We start from the raw sequence: 27,058 nt of genomic DNA, 5'->3' as shown, positions 1-27,058 counted from the left end.
ATTAGCTTGGAGGGTTCACTTTTATGAGGCTTATATAATATATACTACACTGATAAAAATAAAAATAGAAATGTAATTATGAAATGAAAAAAACAAGGAAGTGTTTCCACAAATAGATTTACCTAAACAGTATTCTTTTTATTACTCCTGTAATTTTAAGTATCTATACATGCTTTATAAACCTCAATCCAATACCAGCTTTTTCAGCAAACATTTTAAAAAATAGGTAAAACTATCTCCCTATATGTGCACTATTAGATCACTTCTTATAGGAATTCTGAATGAGTCAATTTATTTTATTAAACTGAATTAAATGAAATTAAAATGTGAACAGGGCAAATGATGACTAAAATATTCATATCCTTAAAAAATAAGTCTTGCATGTATTGACCTAGAGCAGAAATTATTATCTATACTGCGATTTCTACAATGTATTGTTTTCAGTAAGGTAACAAAATAAAAACGGCCAGCTTCTAATAACCTTTGAAGTATGACTGGAACTAAATTCGTTCTCTGAAGCAATTAAACAGCTCATATGTAAAACATCTCTCAAAGAAGCCAATCATTCAAACTATTGAATTACTCAAAATATAAAGCAATGGAAATCAAACATTGCAAACAACACTAGTAATTTTGAGCTTTTCCAAAACCTCTTGATTGTACATTTTTAAAATAATCTATCTCCCTCCTAAAAATTATATTGTCTTGCTGCACTGACATTTTACATTTACAAATACCTAAGCATTTCAAAGTCTACACTATGTATTACTTTCAGACAACCACAGTTTAAGAAATTAACATTCACTCCTACGTTTACTGTGAGTTTCAGGGCTTTAGTAAAATATGTTTCTTGACTAATTTCTAATAGGAAATAAAATGAGCTGGGTGTTGCAGTGTGTTAGTCATCAGAAACTTTCAATCGAGGTGTGTGCAAAAGTAAAATCCACTTGACATTTCAGAATGGAAAAATAAATAAATAAAGGCACAATATTATACAAAAGGAATCTGAGTCCCTCAACTCTATAATTGACAAAAACATAGAAATACATTTACTAATATTTTAATAATCTTTTAAGACTGTCCTTCCCCAGAATTCCCAGACAACTGAGTTAAGTGTGTTGAAACTTAAGGCCGCCTACAAGCATAAGCCACATAATCTCATGGCCAAAGAGTTTTTCTTTAATCTTTCTCTAAGAGTAAAAGATAATACAGAGGCCTTAAAGCCTAGTTATAATATTCCTGATAAAGTATCACCTCCTTTTGCCAAACCCTCTTAAAACAAAATCCCAACAGGAAAATACTGTCTCTTACAGTTTCTAATCAAACACAAAATACTTTCATACTTATTTTACCATGTATTTATTTGTGCACTCAAAAACACATGCTCACATTTCACTATAGGAAAGCAGTTTGCAGTATGCTGCAGAATTCAGTTCAGGCATTGTGTAAAACTTTAACTTTTCTGACTTATTTTATATCCTTGCTTCCAATCTATTTGCCTCCCAGAAATAACCTCCTTTTAACCACAGCAAAGTTTGATCTGACCAGGCCACAGTGAAGCTATCAACCACGTAAACTCACTAAACTGCAGAAATTTATAAACCCCCTGTGAGCAGAATTGAGTAGCCCTCTCAATCACAGCCCCAAGGAGGGGGTAAAAAGATTTACCAATTTACCTATGCAGCAGTTAAAACCGTAAACTGACTGGCAGGTTCAAGAAGCCATTATTTCTCAAAAAACTGCTCAAGTATTTTTTTTTTCTTTCAAATACCAGGATTATGAAAATACTCCCCCGTGGATTGCCTGAGCAGCACAGAGCTTCAGCTACTAACACTACTTTCTTTTTTGCAACAATATTATTTTTCTTTGCTAACTAGACTTAATAAGGTGGTGCCCTAATGCAAAGAGTAGAAAGCTGCTCTAAATGCTCATTAAATTCTACCCTAAAATAGAGTACAAGTTGTTCATTGCACAAAAGTACCACGCATTATCAGTCTACCAGCTATAAGCATCTATATCAACTCGCACTTAACTGAGGAAAAACCTCTTAAATTACTACCACAGATGTACCATGGGCAACAGATCCAAACTGAGAATGAATACATTCAGAATGTCTGTATACTGTCAATGCCATTTTTGTTATTACAATAACTGAAAAGTTCTAAAATGTGACAATAGGGATATCCTTCCCAAATAAATTACTTCTGCTGAGGAAACCCTTAGAAAGACAGTCCCAGCTACTGGCAATTTAGGTTCTGAAGAATGGGCACTCTTCACACTTTGAAAGGGTTAAGTGCCTCCAAGGCCAAAGGCACCAGACTGCAAAAGAAATGTTGCTCTAGTCAGCTCTGACAGGTTTCTGACAAGTACCAAATACTTGTTGATCTGTTAACAAACACCAGTAAGGCCGTCAGGCTCCTTTCACGGTCTGGGGAGATGCATTTACATACTGCACCCAGAAAGAACAGATTCTTGGTCTCTTTTATAAAAGTTGAGTAGCTAGAAGCCTCACTCAGTGTCTCTTGTCCAAATTACTGAAAGAGGGTGCAACTGAAATAGTGAAGTCTCTCGTCTGGCTTGGGCAGCACAAATACTGTGCATAGAACATTTGGAGTAGTTCAGGCACTCCCACCTGAATGGACCAAGGAACACTGTCTGTTGCCATGGCAGCCTGATCTAATTACATGACTGATCAGGGCTGGAGTAAGTACACCAAAAACCTACACCACTGACATGTATCTACATGATGAGAAAGACGGGCAGCAAGAGGTTTGGGGGAGCCCTTCAACCTCTGCTTTACAGAGGAAGGTGGCATGCAAGCCCATTTATTTACGGAGCTGCTAAAATATTGACTAATGCATGCACAATTAGAGGGCAATCAGAGGAGATTAAATGGCACAGCACTAGCCGTTATGGTGCAATCCCGTTCCAAGAGTTCATATTCAGGATTTTCTCCTCCTTTTCTCTGGTGGTTTCCTCCGGCATAAGCTTCATTCCAAAGAAGCCCATTTATCAAACTACCATTACCCACCAAATAAACCAGAGGGAGCTTAACAGGGGCTTCTAGGAACTGCAGGACTCTTCAGAAACCCAAACAGAAATGCTTTAGCTAACAGTTTTTTGAAAAAGTAACCAGTTATGCCTAAAAATAGCCATCAAGTAACTACCCACTGCTGGGAGCGATATAGAACGATGATGTTTAAATATTTAGAACAGCCTGCATTACAAAACACAAATGTCATTGAGATGTGACTACTAGATTGCTAAAGGAGAACTTATTTGCATACAACATTCCCGTGCATCCACCATAGGATTTGCAAAAAGGATGCCACTCTAAGGCATTAGTTTTTTGGTTGGTTTCTTTTTTACCCGTGGGTGTAATGGGGTCTTCTAATTTTGCTAATTGTATCCTGTAGCTCTCGCAGGGAAGCTAAGAATCTCTTCGGGGACAGAACCAGTTGGGAAGAGTCCCTACTGCACAGCATACGGTAAACAAAATAAAAATAGCTTGCCGTTCTTGTTAGCCACATCGCGCATTATATAACCAGCTTCCGACTGGCTTTTTTTCTTTGCCATTACTACTCTTCAGCAATTTCCCAATCTTCCGAAGTATTTATATTACCCTCTTATCTGTAGGATTATATACCAAGAAAGCAAAACAAAACAGAGCAGCCACGATTATGAACCGAACCCCAATCATCCTTAGAAACTGTGATTTTTTTTGTTTTGTTTTGTTTTGTTTTGTTTTGTTTTCTGGCACAATCTCAATCACCACTCTTACTTCCACCCCCACCCCCACCCCCACTAAGGGTCTTGCTCAATTTCCCTAGAAAACCTAAATTGTTTCATCGCTTCCAGTCAGCCCCCTACGTGGTCTGAAATAAAATGAAAGCACAAGCCACGGAGTTTAGGAAAGCGGCCTGGGGGCGGGGGGGGGGGCGGTGAAGAGGGGTCGGGGCGCTGCAGAGTCGGCCAAGTGGCCACCGAGGGACCCCCTCCCCACCGCGACGGCCCTCCCCCCTCCACCCGGCGCGCACACACACGCACTCACACACTCACGCCCCGCTCCGACACCGCCTCACCTCTAGCTCTCCGCGTCGGGCCCCTTCCCTGTCCCCTGTGGGACCGGCCTGCGCTCAGCGCTGCAAGCTCGTAGGAGGCGGCGGCGGCCGCGGGAGTAGCAGAGTCCCCGGCCCGGGCCGGCCCAGAGTGAACGGGCAGTGGGGCTCCAGGGCGCATCCCAATCCCCGCAGCGCCTCCTCCGCCGCCGCCTCCTCTTCCTTCCCCTCCTCCTGGCTTCATTCACCCTCCCAGCAGCCGCGCAGCCATTCACTCCCGGCGCAGGGCAGCGCCCGCCGCGGCTCCCCTGCTCCAGCCGCGGGTGCTCCCGGACTCCCGGCTCCGGGCGGCGGCGGCTGCACATGATCAGGAAGCGGCAGCACCAACAGGGCGGCGGCGGCGGCAATGGGGGCCGCCACCGCCGCTCCAGCCGCGCTCCGGGCACCCGCACCCTCGCTCCTCCCGCGGCCACCCCTCCGCTCCCCCCCGCCACGCGCAAAGTCCGGGCCCGGCCGCCGGCGCCAGCCCTCTCCCGGGCCGCAGCCGCACCGCCTCCGAGGCCGGCCTGCACGGGGAGACCCCCGCCCCCCGGCGCCGAGGCCGGGCGGCCACCCTCGGGGAAGCCCGGCCTCCCTGCGACCCACTCGCTCTCGCAGCCCCCTCCGGGGCGGGTGAAGGCGGAGGGGCCGCGGGAGGAGAAGACAGCGCGACCCTCGGCCACCGCCGCCCCCCCTGGGGAGGACATGGTTCTCGGCACTCGCGGCCGGCCAGCAGCCGCCCGAGCCGGGCTCCGCCGCTGTCCGCGCCCCCCACCCGGCGCGCCCCCTCGCCTCGCGGATGCCCACCCTCTCTCCCCCAGCCCAGGCCTGCCACCCTGCCTAACGGGGGGTGTCGGCCCCCGCGAGGCTGGAGCCGGGGACTGTTGTATGTGCACACACGCGCGCGCGCACACACACACACACACACACACACACACACACACACAAACACAAACACAACACGACGCGTCTGTTTCCTTCGCTCCTCTTCCAGCTGTTTTCCGTGCCGCCTTTTGGGTTTTGGGGTTTGTTTGCTGGTTGTTGCTTTTGCCCCCCTAGGGAGAGCGGGGGAGGGGGATTAATCTAAATAAGGGGAGACGGGGAGGGGGAGGGGGGAGAGAGAATCAGAGGAGGAAAGAAAAAACAGCCACTTACTGTAAAGTGTAAATGGATCTGGGGTTGCGTGGGGAAGGGGGGGCAGAGGGAGAGAAACAATGTCTTGCGGCTGCTGTTGCTCTGGCTGCTGCTCCACAGGGCTTGTTTTGGATCCCCCTGCAGTGAAACAGGTCCTGTACGGCGCCGCCACTGTAGTAGAAATGATGTCTGCGGTATACTCTGCTCTCTCCTCCTCCTCCTCCCGCTCCCCTCCCCTCCCTCCTCCCTGCTCCGGCCCGCCCGCCAGCCCTCCCTCGCTCGCTCGCTCGCTCCAGTATGTAAATGTGTAATAGAAGCCAAATATGGAGCAGTTGGCTGCCGCCGCCGCAGCTCAAGGATCTTACTTCTTGTGGGGGGAGGAGGTTGGGGGGGAGGCCCTTTGGCTGGCGGCCGGGCGAGCCGCACAGATCACCGCTAGCGGCCGGCGCAGCGGCCCGCCCGCTCCCTTAACCCTTCCGTGAGCGCCCGCCTGGAGTCGGGCGCCCCCGGGGAGGCGGCTCCTTTCCGCTGCGAGACCCGCCGCCACTTCCCATCCCGAAAGAGTGGCTCGGTGGGGGAGACCGGGACAGGAGGATTGTTCCTTCTAGGTTTGGGAAAAGGGGCGGGGAGCGGAGGCGATGAGGTCATTCTAGCGGCGATCGGTGGGTCCTCGCGCGCCTCCCCGGGTCCCTGCACCTAGTTGGGGAGGAGACAGCGACAGCGGGGTGCAACTCTGGCGCCCTGGGGGACCCTCCCAGGCGTGCCAGGCTTCAGCTCAGAGCCAGTGAGATGCCCGGGTGGGGGGGGGAGGTCAGCCCGTTCTAATCCCGACGTGCCCTTGGTCCCGGGCGCTCCTAGAAGCGACTATGAGGGCTGTCTCGGATCAGCAGCTGCAGATTTAACCCTGAAACAGATTTAACTTTGGCGGTTCCGGAACCCAGATCCTGGGGCCGCGGGGATTGCCTGTCTTTGCAACTCAGGAAAGTTTTAAGGGTCTCCCCAACTCCACGTGCACCTTCACCTTCACCGCCGGTGAAAGCTGGAGACCTCGGTGCCTTCCCTTCTTTCTCTTTCTGCAGGTCCGGAAATCTGCTTTAGACAGTGAACGACTCAGCTCTAGCCTTGAGAGACGACCCGCACGCTCCTCCCGCGGCTAATTCGGGATCATTAATTTAATCGGAAATGAGGTAACCAGTGTAGGAGATAGAAAAAGCAAACCGAGGGTCAAATGACAGTTCTCGTGAATCCACGGTGAAGAACTTCCTCTGGACTCAATTTAAGTTCTGTCCTCTACTCCCTGCTGCTCTCCCTGCCGCTCCGCCCCCCTGCATGTACCGCCTCCAGGTGTTAGCTTGATGGGAAGGAATCTTCAAGGGGGGGGTAGGGGGGAATGCACCTCGCCAACAGGTGTGGCACCTGGAGGAGGAGAAAGCATCTCCATGCTAAGCAAGCCCAGGTCAGCGTTCTCCTTGCTGCAGATAATTCTGGAAGACCGGTAGGTGTCGGGGTACCATCTGACCTCCTTCAGAAACTTGGAACCAAGTCTCTAGAAACATGACCTCTCTGCGAAAGTTTCCTTCTGAAAGCCACCACTGTTGACCGTAAGCTGTATTTGAGACGACTTTTGGCCGAATTGTCTCATGACCTAAGGATTAGTCACCAGCTGAAAGCAGGATACAGAATCACCAAGAGAAAAGCTTTTAAACAACACTATCGTAGAATCAGTGTGCTTCCCAAATAAAAATAAATACACTAACTAGGAAGGTATTGAGCCCCAGAAATATTTTGTTTGCTCACATTCTGAAACTCCAAGCACATATATACATGGCTATTTAAATAGAGCTACTACTGTTCACTCTTACTCATTTCCACAACTTTTTTTTTTTTTTTTCCATTTAAAAATCAATGATTGTTACCGTTTAAACCTCTGCTTCGTCTAAAGTGACATTGTTGGTCTCTTTACAGCCTCTAGTGGACAGTTAAAATCATTTTCCTGGAAAGGCTCTGCTTGGTTTTGTTTCTGTTCACAAGCTTTATCAAAGTGAAGGTTAATATCACAGAACATAATTGCATAATATCTCTTCCCCCACTTGGCAAAGCCAACTTCTGAATCAAGCAGAGGCTTGTTGGCTTTACAAAGAGAAGATGTCCGCTTTGAGCTACAGGTATTATTATTATGGCCTGTGAATAAACACAGAGCTTCTGCCATTCATTTCAGTTTCAGACAGCTTTCATAAAAACTAAATTCATCTAAAATATTTTTATAACAGAAAATATTGGTTGCCATGTTTTTGGCTTAACTGAGATGTTTTTATTCCAACTCATAATCTGTCCAATCCACCTCCACTCTATTTTTAGACATCTTACATTTAGAAAATTTTTGATAAAAAAGAGCTAATATTTTAATTACTACGTGGACATAAGTAGCTAATTTAATTATTTTAACAGCCTTAAACAAATTAAAACACATAATTCAGATTAGAGCTAGTCAATTCATTTAAACGTTCCCTCAAGCAAGCTAAATATGTATATTACCCAACAGTAAAAACAATTAATAGGCAATGTGTCATTCACTTTTTTAGCCATTAAGATTGAAGCCGTAAACTCTGACTAAAATCTGTAACTACTTCTTTCTGGAAGGTCCAACATAAACATAAATGCTCATGATACACTTTCATTACCATTAGCACTGAAATGTTTTGTTTTCAGATGGCAAAATATTAAACATAGAGCCGCAGATAATAGGCACTGGTTCTTTAAAAACAAGAACTGCTCCTGCAAATGAAAGCTCAGTGAAAGAAGAAGAGCAGGGCTTTCAAGAAGCCAACAGGCAAATATATAGTACTAGAGTCCTATTCATAAACCTGGTATTATATTCGTAGATGTATAAGTCAACCTTTGAAACTAAAGGAAATTTAAAAACAAGGCCTGTTGAGCTTTACTGCCAAGCTTATGTTCTGGATTGCTTAAATACCATGGACAAATAATTGTAATCACATCTATTTTATTGTTTTGGTAGTGTCTATTTCTGACGGTTTAAAAGATCTATCAAGTGTATACTATATCATATAATTATATATTTTATCTTTGCTTCTTAAAGTGTAGTCCTTGGAGCAGCAGCAGCTGGGAGCTTTTTAGACATTCAGAATTGATGGTTCCACCCTGGACCTCTGGCATCCAAATCTGCATTTTAACCAGACCCCCTGAGTGATACCTAAATACATGTGAGGAACATTGGGTTGTACTACAGGGCTCTATCTAGATGAATTTGGCCACAGGTGCAAAGCTTAATTCATTTATTCCTTTTTCCCCCCTCTCCTTTTTAATTTGTGATTTTTATTTTCAAGAAATCATTACATTATAATAGTATTATAGTACTATTGTAATGTAATAATAGTACTAATGTATAGTATTACATTATAATATGCAAATAGTACTGCATTTCAGAAGAGTCCTAATTTATGCACAAATCTGCATCATCATTGTCAAAAGAGAACACTCTGCTAAGGAATGTACTGGGGTCTCGAACGTGAATGTTTTCTTTACGGCAGCAGAGGGAGCACAAGAGTGCTTAATAAAACAAGTGTACAGGCCTCCAAATCACAGCAGATTCTAAATTGTAGTATACCTTTTCATTGGATGTAGACTGTTACGTAGTTCAAGACAAAACAAAACAAACTAAAACAACTTACCAGGTTATAACTAAATAATGGAACAGATCAGACCAGTCTTTTGAAGTTTAATAGAATATCGACATATTTATTTAGAGTTTTAGGCTTGAAGTCTTAAAAGAAAGTGGATCTCAAAAGTCATACTTTCTAAAGATATCTTACCTTTTCTCTAGTCAAAACAGAAGATCACATGATACAAAATAAGGTGACTCTAAGAGTAAATCCTGTTTCTCTAAAAATATTGTAGTAAGTTAACCCAAACTCCGCATCAGAGAAATTCATTCATTTGGAATGAAACAAATTATTTGAAGTACATTCATTTTTTGCAATGCTTACTGTCACAATAACTGTAGGGGTTCATCCTTAAGGCTCAAAGTAGCAACAATCTATATTTCAATTGTATCTTTGTGGCATTTCATATTTTCCATAGACCTTTGGTTTTGTATCCTCAAAAGCTCCTGAGAGGTAGATAAGACAGAGGGTGACGCTGAGCCTTAAAAAAGTTGTGGAACTAGCTCACACGTTCTTTATAGGTCATTTAATTGTTAGAATAATCCTTCAAGGTGTTCATAGATGAATGAAATCATAGAAGTTAAGGATCTAGGTGCATGGTTGTTGTTTTTGTTTTTGTTTTTACAGTTTTAATAGTTTTTCAAAGAACTATATAGTGATGACTGAATTGACAGTCTTAATTCTCAAATTATTTTTTATTTACTTATTTCCCCAGCAGCTATTTATTATGCATCTACAAATGACTAGAACCTGAGACAATAAAGATGAATAAGACACCGTCTCCAGAAAGTTCACAGCAGAACAAATCTTATCTTTTGAAAAAGGTTAATATTTACCATGACAATACACAAAGATTCTGAAGGATTCCTAGTTGTTAGGCCCATTCCTTCTCAGAATCATCAAACCAATCAGGCTGACAAGTCTGAGACTCAAATACTAGAATTATTGAAAACCTGAGAGGTGGGGAGGGCAAGTGTATAGCTCTCGAGCAAAATTTCTCCAAGTTTCTGCCTGGAGCTATGTATGATGGCTGTGTAATAAATCCTGGAAAGTTTGGAATTTTTATGGACTCACAGACCCTTAACTGGGCTATTATAAGGAAGGTATTATACTAACATATGACATTTGTAATTCTGAGCAAACCATTATGTGTTTGCAAAACAAATATAATTTCCTGAGACTGCACACTCAAATAAAGCTGGAGAGACCAAAAAGAGTCAAATAAACTAAAAACAAAAATGACAACCACTCCCACAATAGACTCTGAGGTCAGATAACCACACCCAAACTAAGGTAGCTAGGCTGTGTGCTTGGCACAGGACTCTTAAGAGTCCCTTAAGGGACATGGCTCTAAACTGTCTTCCTTAACCTCTGCCCACACTATAGCAGGACAAGCCTCTGGGTAATGAAAATGACATTACCAATGTAAGAGGATAGGTAAAATTATTGTATTTAAACATATGCCAACAATTTATGAGTTAACAGGACCTTTATTAGGTTATTTAAAAATAATACTTCTACAATTAAAGACAAAAACACCTAATTCTTTTAGACCTGCCCTGTCCGGTATGGTTGGCCTTGCCACCGGTGGCAACTGAGCACGTGAAATGTGGCACATCCAAAGATATCCTGGATTTTAAAGACTTTGTACAAACAAACAAAAAAAGAACATAAAATTTCTCAATAATTTTCATATTAAATGTTGAAATGATAATATTGTGGATATATTGGGTTAAATAAAATACATATTGTTAAAATTAATCTCACCCATTTCTTTGCATTTTTCTTCACGTGGCTACTATAAATTTTAAAATTACACATGTGGCCCATGTTATATTTCAGATGGACAGCACTGATATGGATAGTGGGAGGTGGGAGGGGGGCAAAGGAATTAGTTCAAAGAACCCACTATTGGAAACCTTGGACTTTGCTTGCTCTCTGTAGTGGGGTGGGAGATAGCAGTCATTTTTCTACCTTCCTCAGTTTTCGCCCTTGCAGTATATAACTGACCTTATCCCCTGTTATAATGACGCCTGAGACTAAACCTTCATTGAAGGCATGATTTCCCTGATAGATCTGCTGTGGGCCTGCAAAAAAAAATCTGGTAGGCTCATCTGGGACTCAGTCTTTTGGGGGTTCACATACAGGTAAATGGTATCTGTTGAATTGCCACTTCATATTTCTTTCCCTCTCCTACTTGTTCTCTCTTTCATTGAGTTTTACTTGTTGGTGTTTGGGCACAAGACCAGCTACTTTGCTATCCTAGAAGGGGATGGAAAACCTATGCTCTGTTTTAGAAAGCACAGGCATTCCAGGGTTACAGCTGGTTTTGGTGCTGAGGCTGAATGGTTTTGGGCTGATACCTTCTAGTGACAGATGGCTTTGGGCTTAATAATGAAAATTATATAATTTGCTGCTTAACTAGAGAATGCATCAAGGCCTCCAAAAGGAAATCTGGTTTCCATTTCTTTTTTTTTTTAAAAAGGTCTAATATATTTAACACAATAGGATGCTTCAAAAGAAAATGGAGATGATTTTAAACCATTATTTGTTTTGTGAGCAAAACCTGGATAAATTTTTATCAACGTAATTCTGACCAAGCTTGAATGTAAGACAATGACCCATGAAATATTGGGATTTAGGATTTCAATTATCTAAAGAAACAGGTTTTCTTGCATGAAATGAAGATGGACAGCATCTTAAAGCTTAGAATGAGTGAGTTGAATTTTCCTTGGTATTGGCCAGGAACATTTAGAAGTCTCTTAAAAGCATTTCATTAACAACTTGGCATTTTGTTTCCTCAAAAGAAATACGTTTTCCAAATTAAAATCAAAGCCAAAGCCACCATTGGTTGAACTTATGGTAGTGGTAGTTGGTGGGTTATACATGTTAAGCTCAGTGTACCTTCAAAATAAGATCATGGGTAACAACAGGCTAAAAAATATACCTTGACTTTTGATGGAAGGAGGAAAGCAAAGTTCTCTGCTATTCTAACTTCATGACATTAAAATACATGGCTGTAGGGTCTCCCAGTTACTTTATTTTTCTTGAGTCCATATCCCCCAGGAAAAGGTGACCCCAATGAGGGTTGGGGTTTAAGAAAATCATTTTATGAGGAATTTGCAGATATACCCCAAAAAGGAAGCATTAGAGAAAAATGGATCAGCAAAACTTTGCTTTTTGACATAAATAACTAGAGTCCACAAGGAAACTGCTCCTGTCAGGAATCTAGCAAGGGCTGTCAGGCAATTTGATATCTGCAGAACCCCCTTCCATCATCCTCTCCAAAGTTTAACTGCTGGGAGACTTGGGATGTGCTCAAGACTGACTATGGAAGGTACTGATTTGCTTTGCATCTGTGGCAGGGACCTGAAACGATAGCTACTGCAACAGATGCTTTCTGACAGAGCAAAATAATAGCACTCAGGCTTAAACTGTAAATTACCAACAATCCCTTTGTACCTACAAAATGAATGCACAGCATGGAGGACCTTGTCAGCCAGAATGTGAGTAAATCAAGTAGAAGACAAATTATTCACTCAACCCACTATAGCCAAATTTTTATTCTGCTAACTGTACTGTCACGGGAGAGCTTTTCTTCTTTGTCAGATATAAAGAGAAATTAATGTGTTGCAATTGTAATAAACAGGTGAGGCATCTGATGCATCTCCTCTTAAAGAAAATCAAATTACATGATCTGTTCCCCAACTTCCCAGTTTAAAAGTTGTAGATTAAGTACTGATAGTAAGAGCACATCACTCCCATAACTCCCTGAGCTATCTTTCTCAACTGTCAATTTCATAATCACGTTGTCCCCTCCCCCCCCCCCCGCACTTCCTTCCCCCTCACTATCCTCTCTCTCCCACCCCCAGTAATGAATCATCATGCGCTTAAAGAGACTCAGACGACCCAGTGTGAACTTTACTGGCATCCTGTACATTCTTATGCCAAAAAAGGGGAGTTGCTCTATGACAGAAACCCAGCCAGATCTTGCTTCTGATCTGAGACCACAAGCTTGGGTGCTTATCTGGAAAGGTCCCTGAGGAGTTAATTTTCCTAGAGACCTGATGGTGATTCAGAATTGCATATCTCAGTTCACAATCAGGTTTTTCAGAACCCAGTATGGCCCTTTGTGCAGAGAGGAATATCGCAGAGGAAAATACTGGCAGATCTCCTTATACAATTACGGCAGAGGAATTTATGCCACATTCAGTCCTTGGATTTCTACAGATCTGGCTGAGGGTGGGGTTTCCATATTTGTGCTTTGGCAAATGTGTCCAATAATTAACTCCTTCGTTTATATACTTCCGGTGTTCTTCCAACTTATCACATGATTATTTGTGCATTCAAATAAAACCAGAAACTATTTCTCCCTCAGTTTTTTCAAAACCATGTGTGTGAGGAATACAGATTAAATAGATGACATCAGCCTTTAAAGATGTTTTTGTTTTATCCTACTTAAGGAGGTAAAGGGTGTGCACGTGAAATAACACCGTGCTTTTGCCTGCACTTTCTCTCCAGGTGGAAAGCCCTTTCTCCTATCCCCACCCATTCTCATACTTTGGGACCCAGCACAAACATCGCCACCTCTGTGAAGTCGTCCTTGATAATCCAGACGAGAATTTGCTGCTTTGCCCAGCATACAAGCCAGAGAAGTGCTGTTTCCTTATTCTTTGTATTTCTAAAACATATTTTAAAGCTCTGATAGGAACCACCACCCCCCACCCAAAAAACAAACAAACAAACAAAAAAAAAACGGAGTCATGAGTACAGGTGGAGAGGGTATCCTAAGTGAAAATTTCCTGTTACTCCCAAACCCCTTGGACCTCCACTTCCACTTTCAACATTCAACTGGTCTTTTGTTCGTTACTCCAATTTTGTGACTCCCCCAGATGTTCTCCATGTGATTTCCCATTTGCCCTCCTTCTGAGATCCGTGATTATGGATCTGTCACATTCTTCTTTCTTCCCTTTATTTACATATATGGCCCTTTCTCTTGCCTTCTTTTAGGAAATCAGTTCTGGATGTCTTTCACCCATGACAATACCAGTAAACAGGTCCAACGGACTCGGAAAGTGATGGAGAGAGTTCTAGAGCCATCCCTCCAACATCCCAGAAACAACATCTGGCTTTAGGCCTTGGACACAAAGGCTAACCAAGAGGTTTGAGAGCTCACAGGATCTACAGGGCTGGGCCATGCCACGCCTCAGTTCCCAGGGCTTCAACCGGCCTCTTCAGTACCCTCTTCTGTGCGCCAGAATGGGCCCAGCTTTCCTCTTTAGATGTGGTTATTTCAGTGTGTGGGGTGGGGTGAGCAGCAGACTAAAAAAACTAAACGAATTGTTTGGCATTGAGGAAATACAACAGAGAGACTGGCTGATTTATTTACCGTTCATCTGAGCGCCATAAAAGTGCTTGTGAAAACCTCGTCATTCTGATTCTCCCCTTTCAAGAACTACGGGAAGCTCATTTGTTTTAGGTCCCCTAGCAGGTGGGAGGAGGCCTTCCACTCAAGCCCAGAACCCAGAGGTGTCTCTCCTGTCACGGCCACCATGCAACGTGTGATCCAGCTTTTGCACAGACATCTCAGTAAATGACAACGCCATCCATTGGCTCCTCTCTTTCTTTCACACCCCACATCCAATCTGCCTCCAAACCCCACTGGCGCTACCTTAAAAAAATACCCAGAATCCAACATTTCTCACACTTGCGCTGCTATCATAGGGCTAAGCCACCACTACCCTTCATTGGGATTATTGCAATAGCCTCCTAAATGTCTCTCGGCTTCCACCTTCACCTGCTTGCACCACAGTCTATCTTCCCCATCAGATGATGCCACAATTCTGCCCAGTGGCTCCACCATTCCACATGGAGTCAAAGTCCTTAAATGGCCTAGAAGGTCCCACACCATGAGGACCTCTCAACTTTTATGATCTCATTTTCAACTGTTCTCACCTTGCTTCCATGGCCCAATCCCACATCCTCTCTGCTGCTCCTCAAACAATTCAGGCACTTGCTTTGCTCAAGGACTATCTGCTGGCCATTCCTTCCACTTGGAATGCCTCTCCCTTGAATAGCCACCTGACCCACACCCTCACCTTCTTTGGTCTTTTGTAAAGAGTCAACCTCCCAGAGAGGGCTACTCTAACAGCCTACTTAAAAATTGCAGTCCTTGACACTCCTGATCCAGCCTGCTCTACTCTGTTTTTCCATCAATCTATCACCTTATAACAGGGTTTGCCATTTTTCTTTATTGTCTGGCTCCAGGAGGGCAGAGATTTTTGTCTGTCTTAGTCACTGATAAACCCCAAGCAAGCACTTAGAACAGTGTTTGGTACTCACTAAATATTCATCAGATGTTAAGTGAATTAATGAATCAATTGATAGTATTTTCAAGGACCTACTATGTGCAAAGCCTTCTAAGCGCCCAACATGGTGATTATCTCATTAGAAGCCAATCCAAAACAAATCCATCTTGTTCAAGCAGTGGTACCTCTTCTATTGACTCAATCTTGGACTTAAGTACATCTGATATGACTACTAAAGCTGAGTTAGTATTGAGTCAAGTCTCATATTCAGGTTCAGATTTGTGGAGAACTTGTTAAATAGCAAAATGGAAAACCAGAGTTAAAGAGAATTATGAATCTGGCAGCAAGTTTTGAAATAAAGAGAAAGTAGCACAGTTTCGGCTTCTAGTAATATTCTGTTAAAGCTATCATTTATCAAGCTCTTTTCCTGTGCCAGGCACTATGACAAGAACTTTGCAGGTGTCATCTCATCTACTCCCCACAACAATACAATGAAAGGTAGAGATTATAACCCCCATTTCTTAGGTGATTAAACTGAGGCTCAGAAGTTAAAGGACCTGCCCAAAGTCCAAGGTCATACAACATAAGTTTCAAGGTGAAGCAATCCGCCTCTTTAACCTGAAGGAAGCAAATCAGTCAGAGTCATAACACTGCATTGCAATATCTGGTTAAGGAAACATTTTGAATACCAATCTGTTTACTAGATTTTATTTTTGAGTGAATAATACATGTATTCCAGAAATTATATCTAGTGATTCTCTTTGAGAATTGGGTATTTCTACATAAACCAAATGGCTTCAGATCAACCTAACTGGTTACCCAACTAACAAAACTATTATACTCCAGCTTATGGTTTTTATCCCCTCTATTACTATTACAAGGCACTCCTGGGACCCCTTCCCATTAGGAATCTTGGCTCCCATCTGGCACACTCCATAATGGTGAGGACAATTAGATTATAAAGTGCCAACATGAATTCCCAAGCCTAATTTAAGGACTTTATTCTCTTTTGGTTAGCCTTTGCTTGACTTCTGGTTTTACCCCCAAGATTTTCAGAGTCTGCCGTGAACAGAACCCACACATAGGGTCCCCAAATAACCTGGCTACATGAAAAGTATAAAACACTTCAAGCTCTGCACAGACTCACTCTACTTTGAATTGAGGGAAATGAACCTGGAAGCTGAAATAGTTCCAGAGTTCAGTGGTTTCAGAAATTTGAAGAAGGGAAAAAAAGCCCTGCAGTTCCAGAGATGTGGAAAGAACCCTGCTCTTTGAAGCTGGAAGGAAGCAAGGAGACCCTATTTGTGGCTGTAGGAGAGGAAAAGAAAAGAGCCCACAAGGAAACTACCAACAGATGGTAAATACATTTTTAATTCTTCTGTCATACTGTGTGGACTTGTGCACATTTGTCCTGCTGTGTTAGGCTCCCGAAATAGCTAGCCATGGAATTGCAGAATAGTACTGCTGCAATTTCAGACTAAGGAAACCATGCTCGCCGACAAAACAGGAAGGGCTCCTAGTAGGAAGGAGTGTATTTGCTCCCAGTTTGCAGCACTGTGTGGCATGGTTCTTAGCGCAAGAAAATTCTCTCACATGTCAGATCTCGTTGGTGATATTTTAAAACATAATATTTCGAATTGCCTTTGGAGTGCCAATTACAATGACTAAATATTGACAGTGTCCATATAACTCTCAAAGTTTAAGAGGAGTGAAATCAGTTTATTTAGGATAAGTCCTCCAGGGAGTGTCACAAACAAGTGTGGCAGTACAAACTTCCAGACCTAGCCCTCCTCATACTTTAGATTTGGCATAATGTTCCCGTAGATGGGAATTCTAATGTCAGAAAAAGAAATAAAATAGGACCCTTGATTGCTCTAAAAGGAACTGTGCTGGTTTGGATGTATTATGTCCCCCAAAACACCATGTTCTTCAATGCAGTCTTGTGGGGGCAGATGTATTAGTGTTGATTACATTGGAATCTTTGGATTAGGTTGTTTCCATGGAGATGTGACCCACCCAACAATGGGTAATACCTTTGATTAGATTATTTCTATGGAGGCATGGCCCTGCCCATTCAGCATGGGTTTGATTAATTTACTTGAGCCCTATAAAAGCTCACAGACAGAAGGACCTCAGAGCAGCTGCAGCTTACAAGAGACATTTTGGAGACAGCCATTGAAAACAGACTTTTGCTGACACTTTAGAGATACTAGCCCAGAGAAGCTAAGCCTAGAGACATTTTGGAGAACGCCATTTTGAAACGCAACCTGGGAGCAAGCAGATGCCAGTCATGTGCCTTCTGAGCTAACAGAGGTTTTCCAGACACCACTGGCCATCCTTTAGCGAAGGTACCCTATTGTTGATGCTTTACCTTGGACAATTTACGGCCTTAAGACTGTAACTTTGTAACCAAGTAACCCCCCTTTTTAAAAGCCAATCCATTTCTGGCGTTTTGCAAAATGGCAGCATTAGCAAACTGGAACAGGAACCTGAAGAGATAGGGAGCTAACGCACTTTCATTTGACTTTGCATCTGAGAAGTGACCTGAGACTGGTGCCAGGAATGAGTTAGGTTCCAACCCTGTCTCTCAGTGCATCAGTGAGAAAGGAAAAGTGTTGGTGAATCCAGCTGGATGTGGAACAATGAAGAGAAGATGGTTCTATCACTTTGTGGTCTCAGAAACATAACTTATGCAATATAATATCAGTAGACCAGGAAGGATCCTTTGAGAATCCAGTTTGATCCTTTCATCATATTGATAAGGATCTGTGTCCAAAGAGTTGCAGTAAATTGGCAAAGATCACACAACTACTTAGTGGCAGGTGTAGTATTGGAGCCCAAGACCATCTATGACTCAGTGCAGTGTTTTTTCTACTCTAGCACCCACAGGAGGTGTTCAGTTCTTATTAAACTTACCTGTAATGAGCCAACCCAATTCTAGAAGACCTTTTTCATGGCAAACTTCATGCTTGGGTTTTCCCGTGGAGCACAGATTCTTATAAAACAAGCTGATGGGCTCTTTGACATATCTATGGATATTGGGGAAGGTCTATATTCTTTATGCGTAATGTTTCAAGCTCAAATATATTTGTTAATTTCTGTCCCAAACCCCTGAAGATTTTGTCTAGGTTATACAGGTACCACACAATTCGGCACATTTGGGATCCTCTTTTCATGAAATAACAGAGAAGATTGGTAGGTAAGGATCAAAAGGTTTTGGCAGACATGAAGCCATATAATAACTTGCCACCCAAAGTCTTCCTGTCCAAGAGCTCCTCCTAGTCTCTACTGGAGGGAAGGATAGGTGGGAAAAAAGAGGATTTTTATCTTCTTATTAAATGAAAGAATAACAAAAACATTTTTGCATTGCTCAATTTGACCAAGTCTTGATTTCATATAGTTTAACCTTCTACAAGGCTAAATACATTCTTTTTATTCAAAATGACTTGTACAGGAATAGATAAATTTGTAATATCATGAATGAAAACAATTCTCAATCAGCTATCTAAGAAATGTTCTTCTTTCCTGTTTTCTATGAAGTGAACTCTTCACTAACTGGTTTGGCCACAATTCTCCTAAATTTCAGCATTTTGATTTGTCAGTTTTGCACATGATTCTGCCAATGTTTTATTCTGTTTCTGTGGTGGAAAAATTTTACCTTTGTGCTTACACATGGAATTCTACGTTTTGAGAATCAATTTGGTAATTTTGAATACTGTTGTTAAATTTACTGACCTGTGGTTTGAGGGTGAGAGAGGAAGGAGGAAGGGAAATTATCTTAACTGAATTATTCTGAGTAGAACTGCAGTGGAGACATACTTTAGGTCATTTCATTCCTGTGATCCAGATTTGATCATCTAGCTAATATCACTGGGGACATTTGAAGCTTTAATAATTACAGCTCAAGGCCTAGAGAAGAAAAAAATTAAAAAGAAAAGAAATTACATTTACTACACGTTTACATTTAGCTTTTCAGAGAGTTACCATCTAAGAGCCTGCTCGGCTGTTTAAAAAAAAAAAATGGATTCATATCAAGATTCTGTTTGAAGAGTTCAAGCTCAGTTGACATTTTGTTTAAAAATAACAAAAGCTGGATTTAAGCAGTTGGTTTGTGTAGAAGGGTTTAGCATTGCTTATTTGAAGGGGTGAAAAATACAAGCCATTGATTTTATCTTTCCTTTTTGAAGGACAGATTTAGGATTGCCCCTCCCCACTTCTCTTCCCGTAGAAAGTTTTTGAGGCTATGAGTCATGCTGAAAGTGCCCTTTTCCATCTTGTACCAGCACAGCTTTGAAGCTGTTCCTGCTTCTTGGTCAAGGGCTCTCTCCTTATGGCTGAATGCCAGCTGTAGCCTCCTTAAACTCACATGATCCTCTGAAATAAAGCAACTTTCCAGTAAAATCCTAGGGCAGCTCTGTCTTACATAGAATCGTCAGGCCTGGGAATGTGACACTCTTTTATTTTAGGTGACCAAGAAGGGAACAAATCCAAGTTGAGCCCCCATTCGGGAAGTCAGAGGGCACCCTGGGGACATCACACTTTTTCCCTACAGCCCCTGCCACCACAGAGAATAGTATTCAGACTGTGAAAGCCACAAAAATACACATGGCTCCAAGGTATTCTAATCCATGGGTGGCCATAGGTCAATACGTTCCATGAGTTAAAGGAATGCAGAGCAGGTGTGCTCCATGAGGTCAATATTTCCTCACTGGGGCAAGAAAAGAAATGAACGAACAAATTACTGTGACACATAACAACACAGAAGAATCTCACAATGTTGGAGAGAGGGAAGCTAGAGGCAAAATAATGCACGCTGTACTGTACCAATCTTATAAGTTTTGAAAACACATAAAACTAATCTATCATGTTAGAAATAAGTATAATCGTTTATTGTTCATGAAGAGGGAGAGCATTGCAATTAGCAGGGGGCATGAAGGTGGTTTTGAGGGTACTAAAAAGCTCTCTCTTGAAGATGATGGCTACAGATGATGGCTTCACTTTGTGAAGATACATTGCGCCACATACCTGTGATCTGTGAACTTCTTCTGTAAGAATGATCTACTTAAATTAAAAAGTTGAAAAATAATATCCCCATTGGGCAAGACAGTATTTTTTAATGTTAAAATAGCATTTTGCCTAATTAAACGAACACATACGTATTATAGAGAAAAACATAATTCAGACAAGCGAAAGAAAAATAATTACATGAAACCCAGTGCACGGTACTGGGAACTCTGATACACTGCTGGAGGGAGTGTTAATTGTTACTGCTGGAAAGTGATATCTACTACTGAAATTAAAGATATGCCTATCCAATGACCTGGAATTCTACCCCTGAGTATATATTCATTGGAAATGTGTGCATGTAAGCACCAGAAGAATAGCAACTTTATTTGTAGTCGCCCCCAACAGAAAACAAAGTGACATGTCCATCAACAGCCAAGTAGATAAACAAACTGTGGTATGTCCAAACTTGGAATATCACACAGCAGTGAAAATCAGTGATGCAAAATATGATCTCAGCAACGTGAATGAAACTTAGAAACCTAATATTGAGAGAAAGAAGTCAGACACAAAAATCATATGCTCCCATTTCTTTAAAGTTCAAAAACCAGAAAAAAACTAAACTGTAGTATTTAGGGATACATACGTAACTGGTAAAACTATAAAGAAAAGTCCCCTCCCCCCCAAAAAAAATGATTATCATAAAAGTAAGGGCAGTGTGGACTTCGGGGGTGGGGTGTGGTGGGGTTATGGTTTGGAAGGGGAATATGGGGGACTTCCAGGCCATGTTCTATTTCTTGATGTGGGTAGTGGTTACATTATGTTCACTTTATAAAAATTCATTAGGTTGTACATTTATACACATAAACCTTTCTGAATGTGTGTTGTGTTTCATAATATAAAGGGTATAAAAAATCACATAAAACTCAATTACTCAGCGATAGTTATATTTAATGCCTTGATACACACACACACACATACACACACATGTACACCTTCTGTAATGCATTACATATACTCTGTCCACATTGTGTTGAAGCCTTTATTTTTTTTCTTTAATGATATACCCTCCCAGAAGAACTCTTCTTAAAGTTCTTTCCATTTCCATTTAATTTTAACTAAGAGTAAATATCATACACACTTTATACCCCTCTGGAAGCCTAAAGCCATGGAGTAGCTTTCAGGAAATTAGGTTGCTTTAGCATAAGCTACATTGATTCATAAACCAATCTACCAGGATTTTGCCATAGCTCATGGGAGACTTTTCCTTCTCTGTTAATAATGCTGCTACTTCAAAAGAGAAAAGCCTCTTTCCACCTCTTAGGGCACTATATTTTCAAAAGGAAAGACCAGGCAAGGTGGGGGAGAGGCCAGCAGGGGAGTGGTCAGCAGGCTTGAGGCAAGGGAGGGGTCACTGGAAAACACATTACAATGTGTGCCACGCTGAGCCCACGCTGAGCCTGTCCTTGGCCAGAGTATGAAGTCAGTTTTCAAAGTGATCCAGTTGCATTGCTTTTTCCTGTCTCTAGAACCATGCAAATGCTCTCTCCTCTTTCCGGAACACCCTACTCCTCCTCTTTGCCCTTTCTCCAAACTCCTTCCACCTTCTCCTTCTCCTGTGTCATCATCTTAGACATTACATGGTTGAAGACGCATCCTATGACCATCCAAGCCTGGGTTGGGGGACCCCACAGAGTTGCATGGCACCCTGTCCTTATTTCTTCCATCACAGCATTCGTCTCCCTCTACTGAGATCAACTGGTTGTCTATAAATAGTCTGCTGATCTGTAAACTCCTTGCATGCATGTCTGTTTCACCATTTAACTCCAGCACTCAAGTCTATTCATTGGATGGATGAAACACAGTCTGTAGTGAAATGGGGCGTGGGGGTGGATTTAAACCACGCTTCCCCAATCCCTTCACCTGTTGAACACAAACGGCCTCAAAGAGTCCAGTCATATCAACAGACCATGGCATAAAATTCTGTATCCTAAAACTGCTCAGTTTCAGGTGTTTACTAGTAAGAGCAGCTTGTATGTGTTCAGTGTTTGATATTTCATTAGCAGTTCACATCTCATACAATTCCAATAACATCTCTGCCAAGGTAAACTGGGAAGATACTGATATTACTGTTTTACAGGAAACTGTCTGAGAGACATGAAGTAACTGGTCCTACAGCATACGATTAGTTTTAATGTAAGACAGGAGCTAGTGATCCCTTTAGGTCCTGTATGTGGAAACACATACAGTATCTACTATATACAGATATATTTTCAGGGAATGGGGACGTAAACACCTGACCTCATTGTGATTTCTTTACCTTTCAGTAGATATTTCTTATTTTTTTTTAATTAAAGAAGTTGTAGGTTTACAGAAAAGTCATGCAGAAAACACAGACTTCCCATATACACCCCCCCCATTAGATATTTCTTAGCTGATCATGTATGTATCGAGAAGGAAAGGTAAGAATCACACATTCTTTCTGCCCTTTACGAGACAGTAACTGAGAGAGCCATTAATCTAGACTAATTGTGTCTATCAAACATAAAAGAATTTCATTGTGTGCTGACAATGAGGGAAACGTTTTGGCTTGTAGAACTGATCCCTTCTATTCTTATATTTAATGCATTGATATACACACACACACAAACACATACACGTACACACACCTACACATATGTACTACCAGACCTTCTGTAATGCATTACATACACTCTGTCCACATTGCATTGCAGCCTTTAATTTTTTTTTTCTTTAATGATATAACCTCCCAGAAGAATTCCTCTTCAAGTTCTTTCCATTTCCATTTAATTTTAACTAAGAGTAAATATCATACATGCTTTATGCCCCTCTGGAAGCCTAAAGCCCTTTTCTCATGGTGATCTTAGCAGAAGAAATGCAGTGGAGCAAAGTGGCTGGAAAGGAAAGGAAAAGGAGATGGTCAGACATGATAATGATGAAGATGGGAGAAGGGAGATGTTGATTGGACGGTTGGAATGGGTGCACAGCCATGGGGGCAGGGATGAAGAATAAGTTTTGGTTCTCTGAGTTCTACCCAAGAGGACCAGCAGTGCAGCATCCGGGAGCTTGTGAGAAATTCAAAATCTCTGCCCCAACTCAGACCTACCCAATCAGAAGCTACATTTTAGCAAGATCCCCAGGTAACTCCTGTTTTAGTTTGCCAGGGCAATTGTAACAAATTGCCCTAGACTAGTTAGCTTAAACAGGAGGAGTTTATTACTTCACATTTGAAGGCTGGAAATCCAAAATCAAGGTGACAGCATGATCACACTTTCTCTGAAGTCTGTACTGGTCAGTGGCTTGCCAGCCATCCATAACCCAATCCCTGCCTCCGTCACTTGGCCGTCTCTCTTCCTGTCTGTCTCCTATGACTGTGTCCAAATTTCCTCCACTTATAAAGACTCTATGCATATTGGACTAGGGCCCACCCTGATTCGGGTTGGGCACAGTTAATAAAATCTTCAAAGATCCTATTTAGACACAGGACCGGGGACAGGACTTGAATATGTCTTCACAGGGGACGTGATTCGATCCACAACAATTTCTATGCACATTCAAGTTTAAGAAGCACTGTTCTTAGTCACCTCCAGCCAGTTAGAGCCCGTCCTCGTAAGTGTCATCAGCCTTAGACCTATTAATAGAGGAAACTGGTTTGGTTGCCTAGAGACTTGGAAATCTGGTTCCTCCGTGTAGACACCGAGGCTCAGTATTCTCTGACCACGTTGGCCAAAGCCCCATGACTCCCAATCTGCCTCAGTTTCTCTGCCAAGCATTTCAGTTCTCTGCTGGAGTTGGATCCTTGCCCTGGACCCCAGTTCCCTTGGCTCAGGTTCTGATTCCCCGCCAAACACTTCTCTCTCCTCTTGCTTTGGGAAGCCTTGATTTCTTACCTTCTTCTCAGCTTCTGGTTAGGAGCCTGCTGTGACTGGACGGATCACCTGGAACAGTGCCTGATTTTAAGTATTGCCACCTGGACTTCATCCAGAACCGTGTTCTGCTGGGTGACAGGACTCATTCAGATATCCTAATAGGCGGGACCATTCTATGCTAGCCATGCCCTTTGACCACTTCCCGCTGGCCATCTGGCTGCCTCCTGGGGAGGGGCTGGCTTCTGAAGACAGGCTTGCTCCATTCCCTCTGCCCCACTGCATCTTGGCTTTTTCCCCTTTTCCATTTGCCTGTGCCGATGTGGTCCCACCCTGCCCCACACCCAGTTTTCTCCTACAAAAGAGAAGGAAGCCAGTGGAGACCAAGAGAAACAGGTCACAGTCCCTTTTCCCTCTTAACCTCTGTGACCCAGGAATCCATGGTCCTGCTTTTGTGTGGGCCTTGTCATTCCGAAGACTACTCTTTGGGCTCTTTAGGTAAAAGACATTCTAAATGTCCCAGAAGACTCTTGGGTACATACAGGCTCAGTGGTTTTACGTAACTTGTACTTTTGGCCCTTTTTCCAAGGTGGAGAAAACTCTGTTTTGTTGCCTGACTTATTTTGTAAAAGCAGGCCAATCTGTATAGAAGTGCAATAGTTTCTCTAGTTACCATACAACCATTTCACTTCAACTGTAATGCTCAATTTATGATGGTACGTTATACGAAGTGCATCACATCTGCTACTGTGCTTTAAGCCAGCACAAAACAGCGTGAAATTCAAAACAAACAGGTTAGCTGTCAGTTATGGAGGCCAAATTTTAAATGAACATTATTCTCCATTAATCAACAGTGGAACACTAGCTATCTCTTTAAGACTGTTGCAACACTTCTACTCCTGAGAACCATTCTTGTGGTGATAAAAAAGAAAGAGTGTGGCAGCACCTACAGTAGCTAAGTAATGGTGTGGGTGTTGTTTCCATTATTTACATACGTAACACTTTCACAAGAATCCAATGTCTTACAAAAGAAAACACAACATAAATTGCAATAAAGACACGGTAACACAGTAAGACATGAAAACAAATTACTCAAAGGAAGAGTTAAATTTGGCTTAATCATTTGCTCAGAAAGAATGGGTAAGTATTGACTCAATTTGCAATGGAGATGTTTGCCACAAAAGAATTTACATATTACAATAGAGGTAAAAGGTAGTACTCAAGAAGATATGTCTAAAATTATTTGGGTAAGAAATACCACGCTATTTATTTTGAAGTCACTCTAACTTCTTAAAATTGTATGACAAACTCCCTGAACTAAATTTATATAATTTTCCAAAAGGCACTCTTGGCTGAATTAAACTAAAAGGCCTAAAGAAGTTACTCAAGGCTAGAAAGTATAAATATACAGGAGAAATAGTACATATCATCATTATTCATTGCTTATTTTAAAGGTACCAATTTTCTTAGCACAGATTTTATTTGAAAAATTATCAGGAAACTGTATTTGAAGGTTTTGTAAAAAACTCAATTTTGTGGGAAACCTTTCCCCTTTAACTGCTTTCAGTTTTATGCCTGCTTTTATGTCATTATTTGAATAAGCTTCCAAGTATCCATTCAAAGTTTGGAAAAAGGGAAAACCCACTACAGGAAAAAAAAAAATACTTCCAGGAAAAATATCTAAAATGTTGTAGAAGCTTAAAATGTTGCAGAAGCTTAGAAATGGATAATTATATAACACAATACATCACTACTAGTACTATGATAACTTTAGGATGTATAGTTACAGCCATAGTATGTATCATTATAGCCAAAGTGCTGAAAATTACTATGTCATTTATCTTCTTTGTGTCTCTTTTGTTTTCACAAGTCACATGGCAAAATCAACAAATACTACATCATCCCTCTGAGGATTCAGCTGTGGAAAAGCATCTGCTTGCTCATCTCTAGGATAGCTATTATTAGCTTGCTTTGATTATTTCATACCATACATATCCATGCTTATTAAGCTGTTTATATGCTTCCTTTGTCATATTCCTCTATGAATATGATTATTGCTATGCAGTGTACTCCAGTGAAACCCAGAGGTATCCATTTCCAATGCCTTTCCAAAATTAATGTAATCCTTCTATCTTTTAAAACATTAATTGGGGAAAAAACTCTGCAATATCATATTTGCAATGAAATCAAACCTTTCTACAGAAAACATTACAGTGCCTAATTCCCAGGTTATGAAAATAAGTAGGGACTTTAAATTATACAGTGATTTGATGTTAACTTCCCCCTCAATGAAGAAGCTAGGGCAAGAAAAAGCTAGTTGTCACAGCAATATGGCTAGTAGAAGCCAAAGATGTGATTGGAAATTGGCCATTCTAGCATCACAATGCAGTTTAAGTGTAAAAGAATGGAAGTTTCAGCTAAAGCACTTAAGACATCGATTCCACATTTTAAAGTGAGGTATGAGACCCTCCCTTTGTAAAATTTGTTGTCAAAAGTAGGTTACATGGCTTTTAATGTCCTTATGTAAATCAAAAGCATATTAAAAAATGAGAACTGGAGATGAGAAGAAAGGGTTTTTTAGACAAAGTAGTCAATGTCCTGGTATTTCCCCCAACTCACCTTGAGTCTATTGGGGCAAAGAAAGTGGAAGTGGTTCCCATGGATCAGATGTGGGCCACACACAAGAGAAAGCATTAATTGGGAAAAAAAAAAACTCTGCAATATTGTACTTGCAATGAAATTGAAAGCAGGTTCGGGGCTATCTTAGATCCTATCAACAAGGGCCCTCTGGACAGGTGAACAGAGCTCAACAGAGAGAAGACGGAGGTGGTGCCAGACTCCTGGGGCTGAGGAAAGAGTAAGTGATCAGCCACAATGAGATGTATCACCCCTCCATAGGGAAATGCAGGTGAGATGCCCAGTGCTGGGTATCTCCAAAGAACCCA

At 41.9% G+C, this 27,058-nt stretch overlaps 1 protein-coding gene across 1 annotated transcript in view; it reads right to left on the bottom strand.

Annotated features, from left to right (window-relative positions):
- Positions 1-27,058, bottom strand: part of ATXN1 (ataxin 1) — a 508,626-nt gene that overhangs the window by 444,752 nt on the left and 36,816 nt on the right. Inside the window, exons 3-4 of the mRNA XM_037844369.1 lie at positions 6,152-6,894; positions 5,253-5,402 (exon numbers count right to left, since the gene is read on the bottom strand). The gene's annotated coding sequence lies outside the window, so the exon portion shown is untranslated. The remainder of the gene's footprint in view (positions 1-5,252; positions 5,403-6,151; positions 6,895-27,058) is intronic.

This window comes from Choloepus didactylus, chromosome 7, assembly GCF_015220235.1.
Source record: "Choloepus didactylus isolate mChoDid1 chromosome 7, mChoDid1.pri, whole genome shotgun sequence".
Lineage (NCBI taxonomy): Eukaryota > Metazoa > Chordata > Mammalia > Pilosa > Megalonychidae > Choloepus > Choloepus didactylus.
Note: the sequence above shows the minus strand (reverse complement) of the source record. Positions and strands in the feature narration are given on the sequence as shown.